General features: G+C 41.8%; 1 protein-coding gene across 13 annotated transcripts in view; it reads right to left on the reverse strand.

Moving 5' to 3' along the window:
- Positions 1 to 13118, reverse strand: part of ARHGAP28 (Rho GTPase activating protein 28) — a 174386-nt gene that overhangs the window by 96870 nt on the left and 64398 nt on the right. Inside the window, exon 2 of one of the 13 annotated variants that reach the window (XM_073212828.1) lies at positions 12399 to 12489. The exons of the other annotated variants lie outside the window; for them this stretch is intronic. The gene's annotated coding sequence lies outside the window, so the exon portion shown is untranslated. The remainder of the gene's footprint in view (positions 1 to 12398; positions 12490 to 13118) is intronic. 13 annotated transcript variants of the gene reach the window in all.

Below are 13118 nucleotides of genomic sequence, written 5' to 3' on the forward strand. Positions count from 1 at the left end.
CTGACCCAGAGGAAAACAATGTGTATGGGACACAGGCTGCTACTGCATGCCTGCCTAGGACACATGCACGGCAATCCTTTCCCTTCTTCAGATTAAGAGAACAGACACCTCTACCTGAGGAGCATATGGCTGTTAGAACATTGCCTCTCCCATGTCTCCCCCAGGAGCACAACCTTCCTGCAGCACCGAGAAACTCGAAGACTCGCCTCTCCTTGCTGGACCTCAGGCAGAATGGGATGCTGCTCAACTGCAACCTGCTTGTGTATCTGTACAAACGTCCACTCATCTAGAGAACACAGTGCTCTGAATTTCACTCTTGGATTTAGAAAACTAGTCTTCGATAAAACAAATATGCAGGAAAATACTCTAATAGCAGCCTATAGAAATAAAATGTCAATGTTTCCATTGATTTCTTCAGAAAGCTTATTTAACCCTGTGTAATGTTCCTTTGTGCATCCAGGGAAAGCTGTAATTGAAGAGTTACATTGATTATGTGAATTTAAAATTCAAAGGCTCAAGTTCAGTTGGATAAACACAAAGCAAGATCTAAAATAAAAGCTTTAGACCTACTAGGGAATCTAAAGAATGTATTAGAAAAACTGAAAACCACAGTGAGTTTTTCACATCACAAGTTAAGCAAGACAATGTACTTTAACACAAAATTATTGGAGCACCATGTCACTGGCCAGGGAAGGTCAAGTGCCTCCTGGCGGAAGCAGCCAGTTCCCAGACCTTTCTGCAATTCACAGGATAGTTGCCACACTTTCCTATGATATGCCCAAGGTCATGAGCCCATTTTAAAAAGTGACAAATTTCTCCAGTGTTTTTGAAGTCACGCAAACACATCAAACAAAAGCCAATGCAATTATCACATAGTGCAGGACAAAAAAGTATTATGAAAAAGTCAAAGAAAACTTGCTAGTCTATTATGAATCTGAACTTGTGGGGAGGATCAGAAGGGGTCGGGAGAGGAGCATTCATCTGAGGTACACTGCAGAAACAGAACAAATTTGGCAACTATTTTAAGGTCAATTTTCTGTGTATCTATTTTGTAACACGTGAAGTCTAAGATTGCATATTGTGTGTATTCTCTTAAACAGAAATACTGATGAACTGTAAATGGAAAAACAGCTTAACAGTGTTTGTTATCTAATATTTTTGCTTTTCCTAACTGAAAATGCATGAAGCGTTAATAAAATTACTTTCATCATTGTATAGAATTTACAAAGTATAACCTCTCCCCTCCATTCTTTTTGCAGGAATGATCTAATAGAGCCTTGAGCAAGTAGTCCAGAACACTCTCATATTGATGGATGAGTTTGGGTATAAAACTTTACATTCATACTGTGAATTATGTCTTCTGATGTCCTTCTTGATTACCCTTGACCTTCATGGGTCTCCCGGAATGAATGACGAGTCTAAATCAAATCCTCAGCATATTGGAAGCCAATATACATCCCTTGCAGATAAAGCAAACAGAGGGTAACCTACCAGCTTTTAAATGTCACTGCCAAGAAACACACACAGCGCTTTCAGTTCACGGTTTGACCTCACTCACAGAACTGCAGTGGGGGAGGAAGGGAAGTCAGGAAAGACATGTTAACAGTCCCCTGAAAACCAACTGCAAGTGTTCATTCTCTCCCACTCGGACATAACCTCCAGAGCCCTGTATTTAATTCCTTTCTTTCACACTGTTACTCTCCACCCCAAATGTGCCCATTTCCTTTGGGCAGGGGGAAAAGAAGAGGGAAACATAAAGATGAAATGAAACAGAGGTGTATGGAAGGAGAGCTTCCATGGTCGGAATACTTAAAAACTACAGTTGAAAGAAATACTGGAGAAGCAACTTTCCTCATTTGTCCTTATTCTGAGCATAAAAAGACCTTACCTACTCTTACATGCCAAGGTCTTCTATATTTAACGATGGTCCATAACAACCATATATCACATGCCTTATAGCATTTTAGGGTTTCACATTTATCCTATCTCATAGGCTTTTTAATTATGAAGCCATTGAAGTTCCAGATGTTTAAGTGACTTGTCCAAGGTCACGTGACTTAAAGTAGACTGGTCTTTTGGGGAAGAAATGCGAAAAGCTTTTGTACCCAATCTGATCAATATAAATGCCACACAGCTCACCTAGAATAACTGAGGCGTTATTTTCAAGATCATTATGTGGTTTAATATTTAAAATACAAGTTTGAACTAGGTCATTGTAACCATCAGCCTGGAAGCAGCTTTAAGGAACAGATTTTATTTGTAAGTGGGCTGGAAACTGACTAGACTACAACCATTGCTAAGCAGAATTGCAATATTTTTGTGTCTAATGCATTAACCTAAGAACCCTATGGTTGAGGGAGTAAGGAAGGGATTGGAACAATTTATGTAGACACAGAGGAAAAACTCTTATTCTCTGAATAGGGAGGGAGAACTGCAGAATTCTGCAGAGGTCACAATTACCACACCATTCTGTCGTCTCCCTTCCATTTCTTGGTTGGCCAGAGCTCTGAAGGCTCAAGAACGCTAAAGACTAAGGAGGGGTATTTGACCCTGTGAGTCCGTGCTTTCCTCTTGCAGTGTGTCACTCCACAGGACTCCTCTGCAATACTCTGAGAATGCTCTTGCTCGTCCTGACGACCAGGGTGCCTTGCTGGTATTTAATCAGCAGGACCAGTAATGCTAGGGGTCCTACAACAGAGTGGACAGTACTGGACCAAGAAAGAATTGTCCTGTGCCACACAGAGTTTCAAACAGCCTGCTGCACATTCACCAGCAGTCAACAACCTGTTTATAACTCTTGTAATCTAGAGACTGATTTGATTTTAGACTTAATACAAAGTATTTTTTATGCACTGAATTTTCCAGCAACATGATTACAATGCAAGTTTCAGGAAAATCATGCTTTGTTTTGTTCCAACAGTCACCATTCTGGAAATTCAAGTCATGATACAGCTCACGTGGACCAGCCTCCACTTGCAGACTCCATCCATGGTAATTCCACACAGTAGAGCAGCCATCTGATCTTCACCATATCATATCATTCAGTCCTGTCCCAATGTTTATATACTGAAATATTTGGTCTATAAAACATACTTTCTTTGTATTTTTTCCCTTTGTATTACAATTGGGGCATTATATATTTTTTTAATTATATATATAATTAGGCTGTAGTTGTATATCTATAAATATCATTTCGGGATGGTAATGGAGACAATGTGTCTGATCGGACAGACACAGCCAGGGCTGTGGACCACTCTTTCTTCTCTGGAACATCTCTCACTCCTGGCTGCCATGACAATGCTATCTGCTGGTTCTCCCGAACACTCAGTCTATTCACTGGCTCCTCTTGTTCCCAACTCTGAAAGGCAGCAGTGCCCCCAGAGTTCCATGTCCCAGCCCTCCACACTGCCTGATTTCCCTTTCCTTCTTGCTTCTAGGACTTCAACTAACACTTTCTTGCCAAACTGCTCTCCAATCCAGACCTTGAGTTCCCCTCTTCTGCTGAATTTCACACTACATTTTCACTTGCCCATGGTGCATGACTTAGATTTTCCACCAGTGCACTATGTCAAACGCAGCAAGTCCAAAACTCACTATCTTCCCTGCAAAGTCTGCTCCTCCTATCTTCTTCTTTCCCTTGGTCAGTAGTGACAGGATTTACTAAGTCGGCCAGATCAGAAAACTGAAATCATTTTAAACCAGTTCATCATTTCTGACTCTCCCAAAGCAATTATTCACCAAATCCAAACAAATTATCCCATATTTTAATCTTTTTAAAATCAAAAGCACAAGTTTTTACACTTTTTCTAAATTACAATAGGCAGCCTTAGTCTTACTGTTAACTGTAGTTTAACTCATTAATTCTCCTCACATAGCCTATGAAAATACTAGTTTTAGACAACTTTATGCACAAAGATGTTAAACATAAGGTTATTTGTGAATATTTAGAAACAACCAAAAGAGAATGGTTTGGTATTTTATTGTGCATATATGCAAGAGTGATTTGTAGTCATTAAAAATATGCTAATGGAGCATCTTATTATAAGAAGAAATGGTTTTCATACTTTCAAATAAAAAATCAGGACCTAAAATTATCTTAACCATATAAAATATGCAGGGAAAATAGAACAAATCATTCATGGTGGTTATCTCTGGTGAAAAGATTCTAGATCATTCATATTTTACTCAACATTTTTTTCTGTTATCTTCCAGACTAATAGTCATTATTTTAAGTCCTTTTCAAGTCTTGCTAATAGTGCCTGTATGAAACCTCAGCCTCTTACTGGACCTTCCCTGCCTTCTGATTGGTTCCCTTCAGTTCATCCTTCATGCTGCTATGAGATGAATCTTTTCAAAGTTGGATCTGTTCATCGAGTTGCCTTTCTGCCAGCTCCCTCCCGTGCAAAGGTTGAGGGGCAAAGGCATAAGCACACCATGAAAAGGTCAGGTAGCCTTTCAAATGTTTTCTCAGCTTCATCCCCTGCAATTCCTCCCCAACAACCTTTGCTAAAACAAACTGTGGACTGTGGCATTTTTTGCAAGGCTGTTTTCTTTAACAAGAATGTTCTTTTTCCCTTTTGCTGCTAGGTCAAGTAACATATTTATCTTTTAAGACTCAATCCAAATTCCATTAGATCTCTGAAGCTTTTGCTGACAGTGCTGGGAGACATTTACACTCTCCTTCCAAATACTTTTGTGGATATTCTGTTCACACTTATCTCTTGGCATAGAGAGAAATTGCCCCAAGAATTCCTCTTTCTGGAAAATACCGTGTCTTAGTCATCTTTGTATTCTGTCTGAGTCATGAAGGCACTCAGAAATTATTTGATGAATGACCAAATTAATGTATGGGGCCCAAAGTTGCAGAAAGAAAATCAGCAAGCACCCCAGATACATAGCTGGCTTGGAGAAACTGAAGCTGAACAGTAGTTTCTGACCAGACAAAAGGCAGAAGGAACCAGAATGCATTGAAAGAAGCTCAACTACTCAAGTTAAAGAGGAAATGACAGCTGGAGTAAGCAGTGATGATGATAACTCTTGGAGATTATTAGAAAAGACAAATCTCTTCTGCCTGTGTATTTAAAACATAGACGTCTTTGAGAATTATGTCTAACACTTTGAATAAAGAATCAGAACTTTGGTTAAAACTGTGTTTTTAAGTAGCAGAACAAGGTGCCCAAAGGAATACCTATGGGAAGCTGAGACACCAGATTAATATTCAAGGTACCAACAGTTTGCACATCACAACATTTTAAAATCTTCATGCCTGGGCCACATTCTGCATCAACTGAATCAGAATCTCAGGAAGTAGGGCCCAGATATTAGTAATTTTTAAAAGCTCCCACTGTTGAGAATCACTGATCTACATGAAAAAAAGTTTTCCCCAATTGTAGACAGCATTCCAAGAAAGAAATCGGCATTTTCATGATTATTGTCATTGTGAATCTTTGTCATTGTGGTTATTAATGACTGTCATTGTTAATTGCCATTCCTAGAAAGTGAGAGAAAATGATATACTTTTAATATCAAAGAAGAATGATGTGGCTTAAAGAAGTTTCTTCACTTGAGCGATACTAAGTTTTACTTCAGATTATCTTTTTTCCTATTATCAAAATACATTTCAATACAAAATTCAAATCTGAATGATCATATTGGATTACTATATTCCAATATCATATTTCAGTGTATTTAGGTCAAAAGAAAAAACCTAGAGAATAAAAAATTTTATGGTAAGTAACTGAGCTCTAAAAAGAAAATCTGCAATTTTACAGAACTTTTTACCCCATAGAGCAATTTTAATAGCTTGAATGGCTGTTTTTGCTATGGGCAGAATTCATTTTAATCCTTTTAATCACATTTTAAATGGTACACTCTTACATAATTTTTCAGGGCTTCACCTATCAAGAGCAGGAACACCACTGGGATTATGGTTTTAAGGAATGAAGAATTACTTCAGTCACCCTGAGAAGGCACCCTGGTGGATGTGCTATGGAAAGGTCACTGTGGACACCGAGCTGGCAAATGAGACCAGCCAGGTGAGCTGAGGTCCACCTTTGGGGCTGCTGTCCTCTTTTGGGGTCTCACACCTTTACCCTCATTGTCCAGCTGAACCCCGACTTGGGTATATGCACTCACCTCTCCCCTTTTAGACTCTGGGATAGTTAGGAAGAGTCTCTTAAATTTCCCTTAGGTATATACAACAGGATAATTTTTCAAAAAATACTCTACTAAGAACTAAGAGAAAAGTGGGGCAGAGAAAATGAAATGGTAAAAATGGTAATTCATAAGCATGTGGGCAATAGTGGTGAATAGCGCAACTTAGCTGGTATAAACGAACAGTGCTTAAAAACCATTATCTGGGTCACTTGGTTTCAAAATACTGTTTTGTTCAACTTTTCCTCCCTCCATTTAAAGATAAACACCTTCCGCCCAATCCTCCCCCACTCTACTAAAACTTCTCCTTATTTCAAACACTGTGTATCTCTGAGGGGAGTGTTTTACAAAAAGGTTTCACCTTCAACCATATTAAGAAATACAATTTATGCCTCTGTCTGATAGACACATAAATCATATATCCAACACATTTAAGAAAGTCTCATTGTGTGTGATATACTGTGATGTATTCCTCTTCTATTCTAGCTTTTCAAATGCTGATAGTGACCTACTAAACTGACTTCATAACCTACTACTCCGTAGTATTAGTAGTTGGAAAACTTAGCCTCATCTTAGCCTCATGCACACACTACATGAGAGCTCATTTATAGATTCTAGACACTAATGCCCTTCCTCAGGTTTTTAACACTCTCCACTTCTCTGGAATTCTCAGAACCTGCAGATTGGTTCAGTCATTTCCCTTACAGTAAGGACCATGACATGCCAGGGGTATAAGAATAACAGTCACAGTCAGGGCATCGCCTTCTAGGAGTATTGACAGAAGTTAACCCAGGTTCCAGCTGCTCACAAGCAGAGGAAGCAGAGGAAGCAACACATGCTGGTCTAAGGCATCATCTGGGCCAAAGAAGGGAGAGGTGACACTCAAGAATCCAGAATGATGAAGACATCTTTCTCTAACACTCAGTTCTAGTGCCAGGGAGAGGCAGCAGAACTGTGAGCAGAGTACGTTTTCAATGACACATTTGGTTCTAATGAATGAATGAATGAATGGTTAAATCAATATTCATAGCCCTAAGTATTTCTTTTAAAATTCATAACAGTATGTAAAACTGCCACTCCTCACCAATTTTGCTTGGGTATTTTCAAATCTGTGTTCTTTCATTTACGTGAACTCTGCAGAAACTTGAATGGGAGTGTTGCTTACAGGGGACAAAAGATGGGAGCCTAACCAGGACTCAGATGAGAACCTTTCTGGAAGAGGGCTTTAGATTCTTTAACAGTCACTGAAATCATTTTCAAAGACAGTTTAGGAAGTGATGAGTGGTTTTTTCCTCCACCCATTACCTTTCAGAAAAAATCAGCTCCTGAAATTTCTTTAGGACTCTGGCTGCCACATGTGCTGGGCTGCTCAGCAGCTGCCTCAAAGCGAACAGCTGACTCCAGGCAGCCAGCTGTTCCTGGGGGAGACACGATTTGTGAAATGTGACATTAGGATGAGGCCTGAAGCCAGGGGACTACACTCAGGTGTCTTTATATTCAAGACTTTCAAATGTGACTGAGCAATGAAAACATTATACTTTTCACAGAATTTTACAAAGGGGCCTCCTCACATTCATCAAGGAAAGTAACTTTGATTCTGATAACTTTGGCTTTTGTTTCCTTTTCATTTTGTCCCTATCCCTCCTTAGAGCATGTACCTCCTGCTAACTGGACACTGACTATGGACCTGTTGTCATACCTTCACTAAATCCAGCGGAGGACATGTAGCCTTACTCTTTGTATCCCTAACACGTACAACAGGATCAGGATTTTGGAATGCATTCAGTAATCCATCGTGTTAACAAATAAGAGAGGGGTAAGAGGGCAGAGGGCTGTGAGGTTTGTTCTTGGGAGGAGGGTGGGATGAGGGGTGCAGTTGGAAGCAGGGCCTGAGAAGCAAAGGGAAGTGTGGGCTTTCCCTAGAAATGAAAGAGATTACCTTCAGAGAAGCAAGTTTAACCCAAAGGGCTTCTGGGCCCTGACTCCCAGAGAAGGAAGCTGACCTTGAGAGCAGAGCTTTTCAACCTTTAAGGTACACAGGGATCACCTGGGAATCTTATTAAACCTCAGCTTCTGATTCAGGACGTCTGGGGCATAATCGAAGAGTGTGCATTTCCAACAAATATCTCAGGGGTTACAAATACTGCTGGTCCAGTTACACACACTTGGAGTAGAAGACAGCTCCTGGACCTGTCTGTGCTCAATGTATCTGTGTCCGCCTAGATTCCACGGGGGTCCTGTGAGGAAGCAGACGGCAAACTCAGGCCACCCTTAGGGGACGCCAGGAAGAAAACCATTAAGGACCTTAGGGCTAGCACCTAGGGGAGGTGACCCATCACCAGACTCAGACCAAAAGGCGCATGAGGAGGGAGAGGTCACCAGAACCAAAGAACTCTGCAGCTGAATGGAAACATCAGGACAGGGTTGTGAAAAGAGATGTATGTCTGGGTATCCTGAGCAGAGGTACACAGGCAGGTCCTAAGGAGGGCTGGGGGATGGAAGAACACCCCAGGCTCACTGCCTTCCCACCTACTGCTCCCCTCCAGTGCCTTCCATTTGCCACCCCCAGCTGAGACCTGGAGGGAAAGGGAGCTTGCCGAGGAGCCCCTGAGAACCAGAGCACACAAGACGGAAGGAGACCTTGAGGGTGTGGGAGCTATCCAATAGTCAAATTGTGACCAATTTAGCAATTTATTATTTCCTGTGGTCAAAAGTAAATACACTTAAAACAGAAAGATCCTGAACTTGTCTAAGGGAGCTAAATGCAAAAAGATGCCGTGCATCTGTGTTGCAATCTTTAGGAAGAAAGGAACCCCAAGGGGTTTTGGTAGGTAGGGGCAGCTTTAATGATAAAAGAAAAACAAGCTGAATGCTTGAGGCAAAGGCACAGGAAATGCTGGGAGGCCAGTAAAACACCAGCAGGGGAAGTTCAGCAGAGTGGCCCCCACGGCTCTTTTGCAGGAACACGCCTACAGGTCAGGCTGGAAGCAGGCAAGAAGATCAGCCTTCACTTCCATCTCAGAAGTACTTTGCCTAAAGCCTTCTAACTTATTTTCAGAATTCAGACACACTATCATCACTGGTGGATTTCCAAGATTTGGGGAACAAAGCAGACCCAAGGAAACCTAGACATAGTGAGCACCAAATCTTAAAATACCTACCCAGATGTGGGTAAAGTTGCAAAATTTCCAAAATCTCTCTCCCGGCCTCAGTGCTTCTTCCTAACAACAGGTGTTTCCAAGGAGTAGAGAGAAGCTGTCCATCTCTGTATCAGTAGGTGATTACAAGGGGGCACCAAGGGCATATCTGGACCCAAGAGAAGTTGGGTGGGGTCCCTTTTTGTAGCTGAGTCACAAGAGACACAGGAGAGCAGAAGTGGATGACTGCTTGTAAGCAATAAATGGGTTTCTCCCACTTTATTTCTCCCTTTGACTGATTTCAGCTTCAAAGGTAACTTGCCAAAGGCTGGGAACATATTGTCCCCCCTGCAGTTACAACAGAGTTGGCTAGAAAAACATGATCATAATTGTGTGTGTGTGTGTGTACACACCCACATTAGATTCCTCGTTAGAACTCTAATCAAGGCTCTTAGGAAAACATCAAAATCAAAAGAGCAAAATCCTCATATTTGAGTTGTCAACATGTTAAAAACAAGTCTCTTTCACCCTAGAAATAGTATCACCTCACCACCCTGAGGGATGTGCCATGCCCTTCATCAGCAACAGTGGAAGCAGTGCTAAGCACAGGGCCCTTACCAGGGCTGGAAGGCAGCCAAAAATGGCAGGAATGTTAGGGCAGTGAGAACCCAATCTGGGCCTTGACCAGAGTCAGATTTGGTGCCCTTTGCCAAGACGATGTGCTGTACTGCTGCCTGATGTGTCCTCTCTTCACCACCTCCACCACATCCCTCAGTCCATATTCCAAATGGTGCAGGCTAACCAGTTCACTCCTGCCCCAGGAGGAACTGTCAGGGGAACAAATATAACCCAGCAAACAAAGATTCTACATTCTTGGCTCTAGTTCAAATGAGAGACAAAAATAGTTCTGAAAAGAGATGAACTGGCAGAACGAGTTTTTTTTACCATCCCACTCTAAACTGGGAAGAAAGGTAAAAATGTGGAGAGGAAAAAGCATTATAGTGATTAGAGGTCAAGCATTCAGTGTCCCACCCCCAGAGGAAAGCCTGAGGTATCAGGATGGGAGTTGGGGTCCACACAGATTTCCCCAAGATGTTTGGGAGACTCTGGGAGTATGTTTGCTTCCTGCTTCCCTTTTTTAATTATTAAGGGAAGCAGCTGCAGAGACAGCCCATGTCTGGAAGGGGTATGGCTGGAAGAATGGGTAGAGATGAGCTTGGTGGGCTATGGCACAGGGGGTCAGGAGTTCCCTGCCTTGCCTCAGAGGGGCTGATTTCAGTTGAAAGAGAGAAAGAGAAGGACATTAACTGATTTCTCCCTGACAGACACTCGTGGCTGGAGGTAAGGGTCCTGAAAGCCAGGGCTGCCAAGTGGGTAGTTCAGAGCAGGGAGCCTGGGAGAACCACAACCAGGCCCACAGATCCACCTTTGCTTCCCAGGAGCAGAGCATCAAACCCCACTGTGGTAACTGGTCATTCTGGAACTCTGAGAAGTTGGGGGAGGGGAGGCCGAGTCCAGAACACAGTCCCCGGACTGCCATATGAGGACATTCCTTAAAGCAACAACAGGGAAGGAAAAGAGGAGGGTGGAGGCAAGAATCCTAAATATTCCCAAATCTTAACTAAGAAGCAACTCAGAAAGCCCTAAATTGGAGGAGCAGACTGCCTATGGCTGTCTGTCAGAAATGGGAATTGGAGTTAGAATATAAATTTTGCTGCCAGAAAATTATATTCTGTGACTGTGAAATTCATGTGCATTACAAGACTGATTGATTTTTCTCAGCTTCCATTGCTTAAATGTTTTATGTGAATATTCAGTTAAAGTCAAATTCTACACAGAAGCAGTGGTGCAGTGGTCTGACTTCTGCAAATGACAGAGAAGCAGATTTTGGTCGGCCAGCTGGTTGACCTTGATCTTACAGAAGCTCTGATTTAGAGCTAGGATGGCTTGACAGATCCAGCCCATGCTCTTCAAGCAGAAGCCCTGCTTGGAGCACCTAAGCCTATCCAGGAACTCACTTCTTCTACCTGAGAGGTGACATGTGCAGGCAAGCCCTGCTCGCACACATTCAGCAAGGCTACCAGCTCAGCTGCTCTCAGGAAGGGACAAACCCTGCTGCTCACTCCCACTTGCCAGCATCTTGCTACAGCTTCCTACTTCCCCTGCAGTTTCCCAAACTATTTCAGTTCATAAGGATCTCTTTTATATAAGCTAGAGACTCCTGGATTTCAGTTCAGTGACATTTTGTGTTCTGTTCAATTTATTTTTGTGGCAGGATGCCTAAATTTCTGCCAGACATTTGTTAGAAAGACTTGCAAAGGCCAGAGTAATTTTGAGGCAATAAAGTATTGCCAGAGGTCTGCGCCAAGTCTTGACAAGTGGGTTTTCACGATTAACTAACACATCTTTTCTGATAATGAGGATGATGAATAAATTGCTATGCATATTTAGTCAAATATTTCTGCTTTCCACAAGGACTAATGAGCAACTGCATGTGACCTTTGCCTTTGAACCAGAGCAACGACTGCTCATAAATGGCTATTTGGGGGATAATGTTACACCTGTACCCCAGGAGTTATACACTGACACTATACGAAATTCTGGGGAAAACAATATGGAGGACCTGGAATATTAACCCAATGTTCACATTCAGTTTGTGAAAACCGAGTGAGCACAGTGATAAAGCTGCTTGCAATCTTCTTCTGCCCTGGGAAACATGATAAATGTATGCAATTCCTACAAATCTCTAGAGTGCCAGCACTATTAGTTATTTTCTATCATGCGAATTCCACGGCCCTGATCAACAGTCCAAGCAGGACAACTCTGCTTGCTCTGCAGAACTTCTGTATCTACCTTAATTCTGCAGTTTGGGGGGATTTCCCAGCTAGCATGACGTAGGGCAGTTTTTATATGCAGTACACAGTGCACTCTTCAGTAGTACCTGGACCAGAACTAACTGTGATTTTTCTAATGGCTGACAAAAAAGTCTGGGCTCTGTGTCCACACAATTCTGTGCCATGGAGATGAAAGGAAAAACTTCTGATGTGATTGATATCCAAGCAAGCACTGTCTGAGATCCAAACTGGAGAAAAAAGGAAATGAACATACCAGAGTATCAGCAGTTGCTTCAGATGTTCTGACCCCTGCTTAAACTGCAGAGTTAGGCCAGTGCTCTGCTTACAGATGTGAAATGATGATTCTGTAAGAGGAAGGGAGGGATACCCTGAAAGAGTATAGTCTTCCAAAACCCATTAGAATGAACTGCTATGATAGTCAAATATATCCCCAAATATCAGAGAATCTATTCATTCACAGTACCAGGTGGCTAGGAACTAGGTTACATTCAGGAAAGTCAGATAAGACATTTCCAGATAATGAAGCATACACACTCTAATTATACATAACACCCTCTAAAATCCAACATTAGGTAAACTACCTCTGTAATTCTATGAAAACAATTATAGATACAACTACAATTTCTTTTTAGAGACAAGGAAACAAAGCCTTAAAAAGAATCTGTGTGGGAAAAATGGAAATTCCTACAGCCAGGATCCTCACCTGACCCTAATCTACTTGATGGTGAAATTGGCCTACTGTGTAGGCTAATGCTTACACATCTGTTGGCAGTGAGCCATTATTATCAGGTGTTACTATATAAAGAGTTCCATCCAGTGATGGAGACAAATTGGGGACTTAACCAAAGCAGATGTGATTCCAGCATTTGACCTGCCACCATGAGAATAAAATTTGGTGTAAACCCTTTCACTCCCAGCATTCTATTGTTATTCAGTCTCACTGAATCCAGAGTGAACTTGCACGGGGGCAATC

The sequence above is a fragment of the Manis javanica genome, chromosome 9, assembly GCF_040802235.1.
Source record: "Manis javanica isolate MJ-LG chromosome 9, MJ_LKY, whole genome shotgun sequence".
NCBI classification, from domain to species: Eukaryota; Metazoa; Chordata; class Mammalia; order Pholidota; family Manidae; genus Manis; species Manis javanica.